The 18,288-nt window shown below is 38.6% G+C and overlaps 1 protein-coding gene across 3 annotated transcripts in view; it reads right to left on the bottom strand.

Annotated features, from left to right (window-relative positions):
- The window catches only part of NCK2 (NCK adaptor protein 2), an 84,108-nt gene that overhangs the window by 35,871 nt on the left and 29,949 nt on the right, over positions 1–18,288 (bottom strand). For all 3 annotated transcript variants that reach the window (XM_063149852.1, XM_063149850.1, XM_063149851.1), the window contains exon 2: positions 16,351–16,422. The gene's annotated coding sequence lies outside the window, so the exon portion shown is untranslated. The remainder of the gene's footprint in view (positions 1–16,350; positions 16,423–18,288) is intronic.

Below are 18,288 nucleotides of genomic sequence, written 5' to 3'. Positions count from 1 at the left end.
TCCCACAATGACCAATAGGAAAGGACTCTTATCTTAGCATGCCAACCAAACTGCAGTCTTCTCCTATAGACTGACACAAGTCAACACCCCATCCAGTTTAATGCCCTAGTCCAGTGGGTAGAAAGGCAGCATCTTTTCTTGGCCTCAAGAAGAAGGCTCACAGTTATGTCAGGGTTAGTTAGGACAGTACTAACAGAAGGTAAACACGTAGTGAGAAAGGAAGCAGTTGCTCTCCTTGTTCACAATTTGTTTTGCAAAAAGGAACATCACTGAAAAGTGATTGACAGTAATGCTTGAAATGTAATCCCTCACCAAGGGAACAAGCAAAAATTCTAATAATAGGCAGTGACAATTGATATAACAGACTGTTCTGGAACTGGATGTCTTCTTAAGACACACGGAAAGAAAGGGACAGAATTGATACAGAGGCTTTTACATGACACTGATGGACATAAACCATCTAATTGCTATACAATATTAAGTAAAACAGAATTACTACATGATATTTAGCTAATTACATGGGAAGAATAGCAAACTACCTAATGATATATCATGTTTTTTTCTAAGATTGAAAGGCTGAACAACCTTTACTCCTGTCCCCAAACTCTGAAAAATCAAAATGTGTTTTGAACCATGCAGCATCTGTTGCTGACAAGCTGGTTATCTAGTGCACAACTGTTTAATTGCTCATAAGCTATGGCAAATAGGCAATATCTGGTCCTCTAAAGTAACATAGATGCTGAAAATAAATTTTTAAAAGGCTGTGTTCATACAGACTTGTTTCATAGTACCTGGATATGCTTATTGTATTCTGCAATTAATAGCTTCTGTTAGATCACTTCATCTGAAGTACACTCTAAATCTGAAGCTTTCTTGTTTATGATAATGCAATCTCTGGTAAACCTGCCCACACTTTCAGGAAATTTGAAGTTTTGTTTTCACCTACAGCTTTTTCTTTGTTGCATGAGTCAGTGTGTGGTTAGTTTTTTTAAATCAGCCGAGATGAATAGTTTTGACATACAGAAAGATTTTAAAAAAACCACATCTTTACATTTGAAATTGTTTTGTTTGGTTCTTCAGGACCAGTAAAACACTAACACAAATACAGAACTCAGAAGGTATTAAAAAGAACCAGTAATGTGAATTCAAATAAACACTGGTGAAAAAGAATACACCTTTTGGATATATTTTAGCTATCTCCAGTAGAAACAGGAAAATATCACCTCCTTCATTCAAAGGCCAAAGATAACCTAAACCAAGGAAGACATATTTCTAATGATTGCTACAAGAAAATCTCAAAATGCAGAAGTCTAAAAAGTGAAAACAAACTGACCCAAATTATTACCAGTTGTTATAATTATAACCTTTGTTTTAACTAGTAAAACCCTTTGCATGCTTTGTTACTTGAGCTACTTGCTGGTGCTTGGACAAATAGAGATGGAACACATAAAGACCACTTTGTATACCTGCTTAACACTTTAATACTTCATATAATGCGTGTCAACTCATCCCAAGAGACACATTTCTTTGGAAAGAGGTCACTGCATCAGACTACTCTCTCTCTTTTTTAAAGGAAGTTAACTAAATAGATGTAGTGAACAAGCATTCATCACCCAGCTATGTGGTTCTGAGGTGTCAAACACATACCTGAGCAAAAACACCCCCCACATCCAGGCAACCTAAAATAGTCGACTGTTTTAGCACAAGCTTGACAATTAATTTGGGGGATTTCACTATTAGGTCTCATTAGGATGCATTGATTACAGAACTAAAAGTGATAGCTGAGTAAGTGCAAGTAATTATTATCTAATTTACTTTGATGTGCAAACTGAAGACACAGTCACAATCAATAGATGCTGCTGTCTGTATTTTAGGGGATCAGATTTCCAAAGCTGAAAACAAAGATGAGTGGAAGGCTGTAAAAAATAAATGTGAACAAAGATGTAAATAAATTCATCCACTGCAAAGGAGGAATGTTCTATTACAATTTGCAACCTACTCTCACAATTTAGCATTTACCAAAGAAGAACTGGTTAAAAAATAATCTGTTAAAAAAGTGAAATAAAAAGCTCTAGAGGTTTTCTGTGTCCCCTCACCCTGGTCCTTTCCATGAAAAGAAAAATCTGACAGCAATAAGCTCAAGTCCAGAAATGCACACTGAAAGTATTGAAAGAAGTAAAATTCAGCTCATCAAGAACTATAAAAAAGGCATTAAAACTGCCTTGGAATAATTTAAATATTAGCAAAAGTATAAGTACAGAATTAGATAGAATATCAAGCTGACTGTACATGATGCAGGAAAAAAAGGTTTAATACTTATTTCTACATATGGGATTAATTTTCAGAGACAACCATTTTCTTCTTTGTCATTAACTAGCACATAAAAGAAATAAGAAAAATTAAAACACTTTTAAGATATCAGAAACATCCACAAAGCTATTACAACTTTAGCTATTCCCTAAATTTCTTTTCTCCACTTCTTTTGAGATCCTGGTTTAGGTCTACCCATCCACCCAAGCTGGACAGATTTATCAATCAGCTGAGGGATAATAGCCCCAGCCACAATGCAGGAGTGACCCAAAGGCAGGCTCAGTAGGTGCCATGAGCTTTCCTGGCAGCACTGAGACATTTGTTCTAAAGCACAAAAAATGCTTGGTTTCCTTTCAAGTCACTTAGGGGTAAAAAAACCAACCAGAAAGGCATAATTATAAAAGAAAGGGTGAGGGTGATCCAGGCTGGTGCAACACTTAATGGCACCAGAGGTGCTACAGCCCGTGCACCCAGGCAGGAAGCCCTGCCACAGTCTCCTTCTACAGGCACACAAAGGATGGGGCTTTTAGATAATATTTCTTGTTACCATAATCAGATGGTATATCTCCAAAAAAGGTGAAGGATCATTCATAATTAACCAGCAGTTTAAAGCTGTACTAACCAGACCTTGCTACCTACACACCTCAGACCCTGTCCCCTTGGTGTGGCCAGCCACTGTTCACGGGCACAGTGGTGCGAGGGCTGCAGTTTGTTCCTGCAGCCAAATGCCTGTGACAGCTGCCAGGCAAGGTTGGCCTCTCCTGGCCCCACAAGAGATCTGATAAGCCAATCTCTAATACAGCTGCAGCTACACACCGGCACCTTGTATCTCGCATTGCAGAACAACTGAAAACAGGAAACCTCAAGAATAGTTTAGTGGTAACGAATTTCTGCACAGCTCCAATAGAGCACAGAGCTTAAACACTTTTTTTGTCTTGTAAGTGGCTTAGGAGTCTTTTAAAAAGGCCGACAGAGAAATAAAGGAGAATATATGTTAGAAACACCCAGAAATACATCTTTCCTGCTAAGGAGTCAGTACAGCATTTTACCATTCAACAAGAACAAAATCTTTGTGTGTTTATCTAACAATGTATAAAAAGATGTTAGTAAGAAAATTTCTCATCCAAAGCTTTCATGATGTCTGTCACAGGAATGAGTCTGCTCAGGTGAAATAAGCAAGCAGGACTGCTTCAAATGTAAACTCAATATTTAAGGAAAAGGAATGGTGTTAAACAAAAAGGTTGCATCTCCTGAGCAAGATCCACTTATGTTTTGCTTGCAGTCCAGATTCTTAGTGATTCAATATCTGATGGTTGTAGGTTTTTCCAGCTCTCTAAGCTCCACTTCAGCAGGAAGGTGTAGCACAAGTGTCTATTGTACAAGACTGGTGGGGATGCCCTCAAAAGAAGGGGCTGCCAAGCACAATGAGGGCAGTGAGGGCAATTTTCCAGCTCACATTTTTCTTCCTTTCTTGAAAGCCAAAGTCACCTCACAGTCACAGCTGCCCACTGTTCAGACTAATACAGATTCATAATTTGAGGCACACTATGTCAAAAGCTGAAAGAAGAAACAAAACACAAGACTTTGGAAAATATCAAATAGGAATAAAATTGCTAATGGTTACGTGAGAACGTGGCTTCACCAAATGCAAGTCTTACCTGAACAACTTGATGGAGCGACTACAACTGTGGATAAGGGAAAGGATACAGATGTTGTCTGTACACAGTCCCTCACAACAGCCTTCCTTCTTTCTACATTGGCGAGATATGGATTTGATGCACAGATTACTCAGTGGATGAGGAATTGGCTCGATGTCACATCCAGAGGGTATTTGGACATTGATCAATGGCTCAGTGTCTAGACAGAGATCAGAGGCAAGTGGAGTCCATACTGGGATCAGCACTGTTCAATGTCTTCATCAGAGACACAGATGGGGGAATTGAGCACATCCTCAGCAAGTCTACACATAACACCAAACTACGGCTGACAAAACTGAAGGAGGGGTTGTCATCCAGAGGCACAAGGACAAGCTCAAGAACTGGGCCCATGCTCACCTGAGGAGGTTCACAAGGGCCAAGTACAAGGTACTATGCCTGAGTCAGGGCCACTCCATATCAGTACAGGCTGGGGAATGCAGGGATTGAGAGCAACCCCTATAGAGAAGGACTGTGGAGCATTGGTAGATGAAAGCCTGGACATGACCCAGCAATGTCTACTTGCAGCCCAGAAATCCAACTGCATCTTGGGCTGTATCAAAAGCAGCACGACCAGCAGGTCAAAGGTGAGGGTGATCCAGGCTGGTGCAACACTTAATGGCACCAGAGGTGTTCTGCCCCTTGAGTCTGCTGTGGTGAGACCCCACCCGGAGTACTGCATCCAGATCCGGGGCCTCAGCACAGAAAGACCTGTTGGAGCAGGTCCAGAGGAGGGCCACCAAGATGATCAGTGGGCTCAAGCACCTCTTCTATGAAGACGGGCTCAGAGAGTTGGGGTTGCTCAGCCTGGAGAAGAGATGACCTTATAGAATCTTCTAGTGCATAAAGGGGGCCTACGAGAAAGATGGGGACAGACATTTTAGCATGGCCTATTGGGATAGGACAAGGGGAAATGGTTTCAAACTAAAAGACAGTAGATTTAGACTAGATATAAGAAAGAGTATTTTTTTTTCTACTATGAGAGTGGTGAAACACTGGAACAGGTAGCCCAGAGGCGTGGTAGATGCTCCATCCCTGAAAATATTCAAGGTCAGATTAGAAACGGCTCTGAGCAGCCTGATCTACGTGAAGATGTCCCTCCTCACTGCAGGAGAGGGTGGACTAGATGACCTTTAGAGGTCCCTTCCATCCCTAAATATTCTATGAAAACTAACAGACACTTTGGGCTGCTAACTTCTCTGGTGGTACAAAGAGAAAGCCATCCAGACTATGAGGCAGGCTGCTGCAACATCAGAACACAAATCTAAGTTCTGGCCTACTAATCATGCAATACCACTCTAATTTTATGCACTCTTGTTTTATGTCGTGACTTTCACACAAGCTAACCCTCCCAGTTCAATATTTTTTTAAGATTTTCATTAGTAATACTGCTATACCACAAAATTTCCTCATCTGGTGCAGTTCAAGAAACAAATGCTTAATCAATGCAGACTTTAAAACACATAATACTAAGTATAATCTTTTCTATTTATGTGATAAGTGCTCTGCTGTTTCAGGATGCTGAGTTTTTTAAAGTCTTTTGATGTTTTACTTGAAAAGGATATTTCTATAGCCTTTTTTGGAACAGTATGACTGTTATAAAGTAGGCAGTGTTCGTTTTCAGCTTCTGAAAGATGATTTAAATTTAAAGTTCTATTTCAAAGGGCAAAAAGCTGGTATTCTACAGGAACAAGTTTCTATTATAGCAGCTCACGTTACAGTTACACAGTACTAGCTACAAGCATTATAACTTACCTATGCTTAGAAGATAAATAGCGATAGTAATAGAAATTAAAGAGAAAACACTTCATCACGTCTTTAACTAAGCTTAGTATAGTCACCAACAGACAGAGCAAAGGGCTTGTGAGAAAACTCTAGCTCAAATCTTTCCATAAATGTGGGATGACAACCTTATAAGGGATTAAGAAAACCAAACAAACATGTTTCAGTTTGTTTGGGATGTGTGATGTTTTTAAGAAATGTGTATCTGTATGTCATTCAGAAAATAGGACAAAGATTAACAGACAGTACTGGCAACCTTCTAGAGACCAAGCAAAAAACCCAAAAAACAACAAGAGGATTTTTACAGTAAGATGAATTTTACTGTTTTATCTCTGACTGTACTTTTGGAAGAAGGTATTTCCTTCCATCTTGAAGACTGTACATCTTTCCATGCCCTTTTATCATATACTTACTAGAAAACACAGGGAATGTGAACTGTCATCTTTGCTTTTTTTAATTTGTTGAAAGATGAGAAGAAAAAAAAAAGTCTGAATATAAAGCAACTCCAACAACAGACAGTTGGCTAATATCCCTCCTCTTGGCCAGCCCTTCCTCCAGCCTTTGCCCTCCCTGTGCTTGTGCCATCTGCCCTCAAGCTCCCTTTCCTGCACCTGCTGCTGCAATCCCCAGCAGCAGGCAGGGCTCAGGCAAGTACAGGCAGCAGCTGCAAGGTTTTTTTTCTGCCTCCGTCAGCAGCTTAATGCAAATGCAGTGACTGTGAATGACCCAACCCGCGGTGCCTTTTTCCACTATTAGTGCAAAAAGTCTTCCTGCTTTATTTTGAAGGCAACCAAGAGCAATGGTACATTCTAGACAGCAGTGGGAATACCCAGATTGCGCAGAGAGTGTATCTTCAGACCTTTTGACTACAGACAACATGAGACAAACAGAAAAGTGGCAGCTTTTTTGGTCCATTTTTCTTGGCTGCAGAGTTAACACAACAAAATCTCAGACTGCCTCACATTTAGATATAGCAAGAGGGCCAGAAAAGACCTTTGACTCATCTTTTCCTGAATTCTTTTAAAAGCAGTTCCAGAAAAAATGATGCAGTTAATAAACTCTGTAGCCCCACAGAAAACTTTTGGAAAGGACACCTCATCTCACCTCTAAATCAGCAGCAATGATTAATGACCATATCTCTGCACTGGTTTATGGGTGTTTCAGTGCTTCTACAAAGTCAGAGACACAGATTAGCTTAATGTTTGTTGCTGTTGCACTGGATGGCTCTCTCTCCACTTCTCCCAGCAGACAGCATTTAAGTTCCCCTCTCTATTCAGAAGCACATGAAACAAAAAGCAAACAAGATAAAAGAGAAGGGAAAGTCCAGGAAGAATAAAACATACCCTAGGTGTCTACATAAGACAAAATTACAAACCATTTCACACCTAACAAGCTCTCCACAGCTCTTTACAAAAACAGAGTAGGAGGGAGCCAAGCACACAACGTCAGAAAAAAAGTCCAGACGCTCTACTGAGAGGACATTTAGGTAAACTTAGCTATGTGACAGACTGGTGATCCATGCTCTGTGAAAGAAGAAATTAAGTATACTCCTGTTCACAGACTTTCATCCTTACTATCAGTAAACCTTCCTTCTCAAAATTAAACCAGCCAGCCACTCAGGACATGGTGAACACCATGAGATTTTATAAAGGAGACATCCTTGAATTTCTTTCAAGATTCCAAATAATAAACTGTGTGAAAGATTTGCTTCCACTGCTGCTTCTTTTCCCATAGCTCAAACATTCAATGGTCTGTAGGAGTTATACTTCACTGGAAGCATTAGTACATTTCTGTATTGTATAAACAAAGAACAGTCCTCAGACATAAGAAGTTTAACCTTGATCTCACACAGAAGGACAAAGCTCAGAATCACTGTGGATTGCTACGTTTCACTGCTAATCCCTTGAAACACCGCTACCTACTTTTCAAGGGATTTCACTTTAAACTGTCTATAAAATGCTGAAAATAAAACTGAACTGCTGACCTTCTGTTCCCCAATGGAAAAATCATATATTCACTTTTTAACTAGAAAGAAGAGATGTTTGTTCAGTTCAAAAACCCATTTATTTCCGAAGTTTTTAAAGGGAAAAAAAAAGAATATATTGGCCATTCCTAGACAACATTCACTCTATAGTCTTAAGCGATTTATCATTTGCTTTTCTAAAAATTGCCCCATCAATCTACCTCACAACAGTAGGAAAATGAGAAAACTATTTTGTTACAACAATTTTTAAACTTTCTAGTCCACAGAGTACTAATTAATTTAAAGGTCCTGTAAACCGTGGCAACTAGAGACTCTGCTCCTGTAAACTTTCCAGTTTACTGTCATTTTGAATGCCAAATAAATTCTTAGATTCCTGGATTTTCTTTACAGGTCACCTGGACCAAAATTTTTACCCAATATGAAAGGGTGCATGTAGAAGTGGGGGGAAAAAAGGATACTCCTCAATATAAATCTCAAGACAAAGTTCCAAAGCTGAATTGTGGTTAATGAACACTTATTTCTCATATCTAGGAGAGTTTCTCAGGCAGAAATCTACTTTTTAGAAGCAAGGTTTTTGAATGGTATAGGTAAAAATAATCACTGGACATAAGATATCATTCTTGATTCTGTGCTTATGGATGTAACCAAACAGGCAGCTTGAAAGATGCAGTGTCAGATTTCATTAAGAGACAGCTAACACTATTAAATTTATACCTGTATAAATCTGTACATCTTCCTGAAAATGACTGGAACACGAGATAGTTACTCAGGAAGCTATGCTTTTAATTTCCTGATAGGACATGCAGCCAGTGAAAGCACAATTTAAATAAAGAAACACTCCTGGATCTTTTATGAGATGCGAGTGAATGCTGCAGCTTCACGAGTCTTTCGTCAGTCACGCTGACTGCCGTGCTAACCAAGAAAGTGTAAGCCTAGGTAAGAAATGGCAATCCCAGTCTCCCCTTAAATTTACTTTTTCTTCCATCTAACAGCACTTCAGAGTCAATACAAGGAATCCTCTCACTGCTACCAAAGCACAAATGCAGAGGAAACACTAACCCTCAAACTTTCCTAAACAAACAGGTTCAAAATGACTTGTGTCCTATAACTTTGAAAGAATGCTGTAAATTTAAAACCAAGACCAAATTTTTGGTCTGGATTGTTGGTAGCATTCATTTCTTTCAATCCAATTATTTCTTGAATATCTTCCTTCAGTTTAAATGAGGACCTCTTCCAAAAACTTGTACTTGTGAGTGCTCTGCTACACAATTACAACAGCTAGCTATTGCTAATTCCTCAGTTGATGGAGAGGGACACAAAGCCAAGAGAGAAACACCTTTCAGAGAAGAGGGAAGAGGATGAAAGAGGATTTTCTAAAACCCTTCTTCTAAAACCCCAGGAGTGCTCCAGAGAACACATGCTTCTGTAAGTACGTTAGGAGGATGCTCCTTATTCTGAGCTCTTATGTTGCAGTTCAGGTGCCAGCTGCTCTAAGGAGGCTTACAGACAACCTCAAAACTTGTTCCACTGCTATTAGGCCAACACAATTTTCCACTGCACCAGATCTGCTGCTCAAAAGGATAAGCTTTTGAAAGTAAATTTTCACTGCAGGAATATCTGACTTTTTCCACAGAAACAGTTACCCAAAAGCAAAAATAAGCAATTAGAGAAGTCTGCATTTATAAGAGCAAAATATACATTCAAGAGAGAACAACACTGCCTTGTGATGCCAGACTGTCATCGTCCTTCATTTCTACTCTCACCTTCAGTGCTTGAACAAAATGGAGTACTACCAAATGCCTTTATATCTCTTCCTATTATTTTTATCTTCTGTGAAATTTCTCCAAAGCTTGCTTTTCCTGAATAAAACCTCCCTGCAATAACTTGGTTCAAAATTAAACATTTGGTTTTGGCTGCTACATCACATTCCCTTTGATCCAGAAATGCTATGTACTCTTGCACTGATGAGACATTCTACCCTCACACGCTCCCAGACACATTTTCTTCCCTATTCCTGCCAGATAACAATAAAATGCATCAACAAAAATGAAAGGGATATAAATGATTTCCAAACATGGACAGAGATTGTGAGGATTAACATCTGTACAAGAAGAAAGATTAAATAAAGGCAAAGACAAATTCAAAACCACAGGTCTGAAATGTGGACCTTTAACCACAGAGTTCTTGTTCCTTCCAGATTAGTACAAATTAAAAAATTTATACAGCTACTGATTTTCAATAAAAATGACTATGCCATTGCTCTCACACACCTGTTCAGCTGGAAGCCATACAAAATACTACAGTAATACAAGATGCTGTCAAGTGCTAAGCATTACTTGTACTCAATATGCAAAAGTGACAGACCACAACCCTGTTAAAAGTAACGGCACAGCAGAAGTAGGCAATTTCTTCATTATCTAACTCAGACCTCATTCAAACAAGACAACAGTGTTACCAAATCTGGATCAAGCCTCAAGGAAAGGTGTTCTGGCAAAAACCAACACACAAATACTGGAAGCTGTAGCACAGTGCATTAACGGAGCAGCAGGTTACAACCCCATGATTAAACAAAAATAGGAGCCAGTATGTAAAAAATCACAAATCACCTCAAGGTAACAGAGAATAAAATTGAATATAGAAAAAATAGACAAAAAAAATAATAGGAACAAGTAGGAAGATATACTCATCCCTTCCTTCTCTGCACCCCAGGAAGAACTTACAGAAAAGACATCCCTTTTCCTTTCCTCTACTATACAATCCCTGACTGTTTCAAGTGAGTAATACCAAGCATTTTTACTTTATTTGTTCTTTAGCTTCTTGCAAAATAAAGTCTGAGGAACAGGTCTTGTTCTGTATTGTTATTTGAGTTCAAAAAATTCCACGTTGAAACCAAACTATAGTCTGTAAAGCTAAGCAGCACTATGTAATTTTATCAATTATTGCCCTCAGTTTTGTTTCTCTTATTTTCAAGAATTTTTCAGGATTAGTTAGGGTATTGACTAAGGATGTGGAAATTCCAAAATGCCCAGCCACCCACCTACAGGCCAGAATCTTTAGCTGACCAGTGACCTACTTCGTGCTGTCCTTTTTCTCCCCTTGTCCTAAACCCCAGGCAGGAAGCAGGTCACAACAACCAGCAGGCTTAAGATCTCACTGCCACCACTTTTTTTCCTGAGGAATACAAAGCAGCAGTAGCTCTTCAGACAATGGACATAAGCCCAGCACACAAATGGGACACCCCCATTTTGGCCACATAATGATGTGTGAGCAGTCACATGGAAGAAGACTTACAGCTCACGACTTCCTGAAGTTTCAGTACCTCACTGCAGTCAGAAAGTATGTTACAGCAGCCATGCATCCAAAGAGTGCCTGAAGTGCAAGTCAGCAGCTGAGAATGCCAGCTTCCATCATCCCTTTGACAGTAAATTCAAATTCTATGGAGCACAATTGTCAAAGCCTTGCTTATGAGGTAGTTTCAAAATCAATTTTAAAAACACAGATACAAGCTTTGTAGTTCTAGTCCAAACATTCAAGCAAACTCATGCACATCAACACTCTTTCATTTTGAGATAAATCTTTCCCATCCCCACGCATCCTGATCTTCACCATCATAAACCAGCCCTCTACCCAGCAATAATGGAACAGACCTTTCCAGACCCCATGCAAATCTAAGGCTGGCAAAAAATACCCTTCAGTAATCTTCAGGGAGAACTAAGCAAGGAAAACTAATACTCTGACTGTTTAATCTTGAAAAGCAAATTCAGAGATCAAATATAAAGAGAAGTCTAACCCTCATTCAACAGCATTTTTGGGGCTGGTATGTGATAACCTGAGAACTAATGGTATGAGACAACTGAGCTTATCAGGGAATGTGCTAAGAGCTGAGGATTTTGGTGCAAGACAGAGAATTCAAAATCACTCTCTTGGGAAAATTTGGATCCCTCAACACCCTGCCGCTTCAGGGAAATAATCTCTCTGACATCACCTGCTGTAGCTGCTTGCATAAGGCACATTTCTAGCTCATATACATGAACACGTCTGATGGTATTGTACATTAAAAAAAAAAAAATCAGGCTACTGGTAGATTTTAAATATTAATAGGAAAAAGTGGAACAAGCAGTCACAAGGAAAAGGTGTGCTACAAAACTTCAAGGACCCAAACCAGTAAGGAAAAAAACAGTCTGAGTGGCAACAACAGTACCTGGAAGGATTACGCATAAAGCTGCTGAATCAAAAATCAGGAGAAGGATCATTTAAAAGAAAGGTGGGGGGATAAAAGAGAGGATGGAGCAGGTAGAAAATAGGCTACACCGAGGCTCTACTGCTGGGAACAACTAAGCAGCTGACACAAACAACAGCCTCCAAAATAAGGAGGGATGAGGGCTGCAGGCGATCCCTGAAACAAAAGGGTGTGAAAAGACAGCACAAAGGAAAGTGGGGCTTCAGTCCACAAGACGGCAAGGAGCCTGTGATGTCTTAAAGTAAGGCTCTCAAAATCAGGGAAAGGAAAAAAGAAGTGTAAAAGGTTTGCATCTGTATGCATGGTATTCTGTGCTTTGCATTGCTACTGGCTTAAAAAATAAACAGGACAAGCTCATTTTCTCAGTTCTCTCTGCTTAGTACAATTGAAGCTCTGTTACTACAGTGCAAAGAGTAATTGTAATCCAAGATTAATTAGCCAAATTATTAGAAACGAAATTCCACAAGAAATATACCACACTAGCTTTTAAATATTCCTCCCTTCTGTGAAATTCACCAACTTCAACATCCAGATGACACACCAAACCATTTGGCTTAGAAAAACTGACAAGCTGGATGACAAGACAAAGCCCATATTGGTTATCATATACCAAAACTACTTCCATCATAAAATAAATGTGGTCATTGTTATATTTTTACATAAATTAATTTTCCTGCATTGATGAAAGCTGAACAGTGTTCTCTGATGAGGAATCCATATGGACTGCAGTTAAAGCACATTGCAAAGGACATTTGTGGACGGTTACAGGTATACTGCTGATACCTACAATCATGAGTTGCACCTGAAACTATCAGAACTGGAAAAATATAGACAACTGATTCTTAACTTTCATATTATTACTAAATTAAAACATGCCCCTAGTTCAAGTAGAGCTACAATTACTACAAAGAGAAACAAGAAAAAAAAAAGTAGGAAAGAAAAATCTAAAAAAAGAAATACTAAAATAATGTAATTTAGGGAAGATCAATTTATTTGAAGTGCATACCTGTGGTAATGGAAGTGTAACAGTGGGCTGAAAGTGTTCTTCCCCACCATCTCAATTATAGGTTAGAAAGTATTATGCCACTCGCATAACATAATAAGCAGTATTCTATAAATTCATTTATTGTACTAAATGTCTGTAAATATATTTAAGTAACACTGAAGTTGCATTCAAAGTCTAACAATCACTTTGGGCACCTGAGATAATTGGCATAATTACAGGAATATTTTTTTAAGAGAAAGGAATCCAGACATCCACTCAGCACATACCTTTCATTCTCTTCATAACTGTCAGAATCAAAGTTTCCCACAACTAACTCATATGAAACACTGAGAACAGGTATCATTTTCCTTGGGTTAAAAAACATCCAAAATCAACAACTACAAACATGCTGGATCACAGAAAAATACCAAAAAATATTCTGATACAGTATCACAAACAGCTCCAACAAGTTGAAATGTCTGTGGTGCTTCTTCCTCTCAAACAGAGGAGGAGGCTCAATCAGTCAGAAACTTTGTGCAGGTCCCCAGTCTCAAAATGTGAGGAGCTCATCTCTATCATGGTTGCTCTGAGAATCTTTACAGACAAGGATTTCTGTTCTATGTGGTACTGCAGCCTTTGACAAATCTGCTGAGTATGAAGACATCGATAATTTTGTTCATACCAGTTTGATTCTCATCTAACAATCTCCCTCTCATATACAGAGGTAACTCTAAAGAACCAATCATTCCATATGAGTGTATCAAGTGTCAAAAAAATCACAGAACGTTTCCCAAAGGATTTTAATCTAAAATACAAAATGCTCAATGCGCATATCAATACTGAAATCACTTTTCAAAATATTTTGTTGTGAAAATACCACATAAGATCTCGGTTTTGATTCTATTACTGCAAGTGAATCAGGGACAAGTTCACAAGTACAGAATACCACTACATAAAATATGATGTTAGAGGAGAGGGAGAGGAAAGCAAACTGAAAAAAGCCAGCTTGCCCAGCTACATAAAAGCCACGCGGCAGACCTTGATAACCACAACAAAATCCTCTAAGGATACATGATTGCCTGCAGTTTGGTGAAGTTTGAGGGCTTGGAGCGTAATTTCTGAAAATTTACTTTGTTGCCAATTTCATTTCCTTTTCAAAGGGCAAAAGGTGTACTACATACTGGTTCAACAAAGCATTACGTAAGTAGGCTTTACTGAACTTAGACCTACACATTCATTTCCCTTTGGGAACAACATTAGAATGCTCCAGGTTTTGCATGAATACAGTCCAGCAGAAACAAGCCCACAAGTGATGGAAAAAGGCACAAAATATTAATACGGTTAGATTTAATTTTGTTACTGAAATTGAGTGTGGTCCAGTCATACACAGTGAATGTCCCGAGTACTCATTCTTCAATAAAAAAGGAGAAAAAAAAAGATACAAAAGGAGAGATATTCCTTGCACACCCCACCAAATGACATGTCCAGGTAGTGCTTCCTCGACGCCTTTCAGTGAGCTGTTATCTATTTACTGCCTCTTGACAAAACACATAAAACTTTCACCTGATACAAAGAACTCCACTTTGGGCATGTTTGGTTACCCTTCACATTTACTGCATTAAAGAGCAAAAGAAAAATTGCTCAATATGCTGTATATCACAGCAACTAGCTCAAGAAATAAACATGACTAAGTACATGACCAGGACTTCAGACACCTATTTCCTTTAAGTGAGCAGTGGAGTACTTTTAAAATTATTTTCACTGAATATTTAACTTAAAACTATTATAAAAAAGGACAAGTAAGAGATTCCAAAGATAAAGCTCTGTGTTTTACATTACACATTTGAAATAAATACATAATGTAGTCCATAGCCAAAAATATACTGGCTTAATTTTGAGAAGAAATTATTGCAGAAAAATAATTTTACAATGACTAAGTCAAAAGCTTGATTAATCATTTGCTTTACGACTGTGTTTTTATTTTGTTTTCACATTTACAGTTCTTTCAAGAATATTTTGACTTTGCTACTTATCCATCATAGAAAAATTATTAAAGAAAACTAATTCAAAAGGTTTCTTACTATCAGTCTTTAAACACCTAAGTGCTCAAGGTTACACTGATCTGTTAGAAAAGCCTGGGTTACAAATTTTTTCCAGTACATTTAAAGACATATGTCAGATAATTTGAAAATATAGTGCAAAAGCCCACTATCTCAGTATTACTTCAGAATTTCCTTTTCAGTTTAAAGGAAAATCAATCATTTGCAAAAGCATACGGAGACATTATAGTTAAGACTGGATTGCATTTTTAATTCTAAATGGTTCACCTTCATTTTATTGAATAAATAAATCTAAATTCAACATCTCATAACAATAAATTAGGTATTTAATAGAACTCACAGCAAATATCAAGGCACACAACAACTTAATTTATTGCTTTCCATTTGTAGGTTCCAAAATGTCAATAACTGGACTTCATAACTTCCCCCTGAAGAAGGCAACATTTTTTTTAAACAGAGAATTTGAGTAAGAAGTAAGAAATCCACATGGTAAAGTACTGAATAAAGCCAAGATTCCATGCTGCGATACTACAACGCTGAATGCTTATTCAGTGTTCTACCATTTTACTTCTATTTTTTGGTACAGCAGTAATGTTAATAAATTCCTACTAAGCCACAGAGACCAACTACAGCTACTAGAAACCGACAATAGTGTACACAAATTAAAAGAAAAAGGCCAGCCAAACTCTATCACAAAAAGATGTTCTACAGCACATCAGCTTCATTAGACTATTTCAGGTCCTCAGTCAGCCTAGGAAGATGCTCTCTATATACTAAATGCAATTCTCTTCTGCTCTCACACAAAACATGAAAACCTTCTTTACACCCAATACTTTCAACACTGTCAAAGCTATTACTTAGTTTTTAGAATTCAACCAAAGAATAATACAAAGCCTGCCCTGCCATGGTTTATGGATGACTGCTTCTCCTCCACACTTCCCACACCATCATGTTGTGCTTTCAGGCAGCACCTTCAGGGGAAAACATCCCAAGTCAAAACAGAGAGTAGCAGGATACAGCAGTCATAAAGCAGTGGAAGCAATATCTAGTTCTCAATTAACAGTCTGAACCTATCACTTTTTCTTGGATTTTTTTTTCTGAATGTAAGAACTAGAACCAATTTGCCCCAGATCATGGACAGAAAAAGACAGGCAATTTAATAATTCATCCAGCAGTTGAAAAATTCGAAAAATCACAACTACACTGTTAGTACATAAAAGCCAAAACCAAGCAATACCTCTAGTTCACTTGTTACCTTAAGTTATGAAAATAACCACCAAACTTGAACCACTCACCTTTGACACACTGTTAAAAGGATCCAGGCAGTGAAAGGCAGGACTCTACAACAAAGTTCTATACACCACCACCTGAAACAACAAACATGTATTTTAGTTCTAGCACTAAACTTAGAACATTACCAAATAGGTAATTTAGCTTTCAGGCTGTCAAAGCCTCCTATGAGATGCTGAAGAGCAGGCAGAATGGCTTGAACTTGATCCACCTGTTTAGCATAAACAGACCCCATCTTCATATTTAACTTCTCTCAATGAATACAGGCCAATTGTAACCCCAAACAATCCAAACTACATACAAGTTAAGCCTTCATAATACAGAGAAAAATCAATCAAGAAACAGAATTAAAAATTCAGCCTAGTTTTAGAAAGACTGTATTTTACAAAGCACCATTATTTACTGTTTCCTTCACTTTTGTATTAGTCAGTTTAACTTGACTGTACTTTCTAAGAAAAAGAAAATGTCTCTCCGTGTGGAAAAGAGGTACAGCAACAAAAGCATAGCCATGAGTTTTGTGGGGCAGTGAAGTATTTCCATCCAGAAGGCCCTCACACACACAGAGATGTGCAATTCAGCTGGATTACTACCACATGTGGCTCGAAGCCTTCTTGCACAAGAGATGGTGACCCAATGAGAGAGCTCTGACAGCAGTGGTGAAGCTTGTCAAAGGGTCACAGAACCACATTCAGGGAAATTCTGGCTGGATGTAAAGAAGGCACAAGTGTGGCCAAGCACAGCCACATACACCCTATGAAGTGATGGGCCTTCTTCCTGGGAGAGTCTCAAATTCTACTGAACATGGCCCCAGGTACAGCTTCAGCCTTGACAGAACATGTATGGCTTGTCCAGAGGTCCCTCCTGGCCTCCACTGTTCTGTTAAGTATTTCAAGCCACCAAAGAAACTGTTCAGAAGAGAGGTCAAAGTATTTAAACACTTGTTTCTGTTTTTTAATGACCCTTCTAACTCCACAGGATGTCTGACAAAATCAGGCTGTGTCAATCCATTAAGATCCAGTTCATAAGGATGAAAAAAATTCTCAGCAACTTCTTGTGCTGCAGCCTCTATCTCATAAGGACGATGTGTTAAAACCCCTACACAACCCCCAGCCACTCCTGCACAAATGTTTCTGTTCAGGCTTTTCTGAAAAGGCTCCAAGCAGTTGTGACTCTACAAAAGCCTCCTATGAAGAAATTAACTTCAAAGGAGCACATCACCCAGCGATCTCATGCACCATAACAAAGTGAGGGGAGAATAAATAGTATTGACAAAGGTATTATAAATGCCTTCCACAAATGTTTCAAAGTGAGATTTACTCTCCCATTAATTAATAGATGGAGTAAGAGAACTACTAAAATCACAGTTGGACAAACATTTAAACCTAAACATATTGTCAGACTCCCTGATCCTCAGCTCCTCCAAGTTCACCCTTTGGTCCCCAGCAACTGCAAGAGACAACAAACTGCTGCCAGCCCTCCTGAAAAAACACACAAAATTAAAAAAAAAATGAATAATGGAGGATGGCGAATTACGAGAAAATGTTATTCCAACAGAAGAGCCTCCTGATCCAATTCACCACCTGAATGAAGATTTGCCTGTGAGAGCAGAAAACAGACTCAAGGGTGACCAATCCCTTCTCCTCTTCCCGGTGATGGCTGGAATAGCTGCTGTCCCACCTGGGCTTCCAGTGTTCTGCAGACTCAGACCACAGGCAACAACACTTTGCTGTATCAGTTTTTCTAACCAATTACAGACGTTAACTGTGTTCCCACTGAAAACCGCTCTATTGACATTGCAGGACAGATATAAAGTAAATGGGAGAGAGGCTTTAATAAATGAAGCAACATTAAAATCCCAAGACAGAGCAGATCTACTTTCCTGCTGGCTGAATGTTTTGTAGTACGTGTTTTTCTCCTGTCAATAATACAAGGATATTTTTAAT

Source organism: Melospiza melodia, chromosome 2 (assembly GCF_035770615.1).
Source record: "Melospiza melodia melodia isolate bMelMel2 chromosome 2, bMelMel2.pri, whole genome shotgun sequence".
Classification (NCBI taxonomy): Eukaryota; Metazoa; Chordata; class Aves; order Passeriformes; family Passerellidae; genus Melospiza; species Melospiza melodia.
This window is presented reverse-complemented; position numbering and strand designations above follow the sequence as displayed.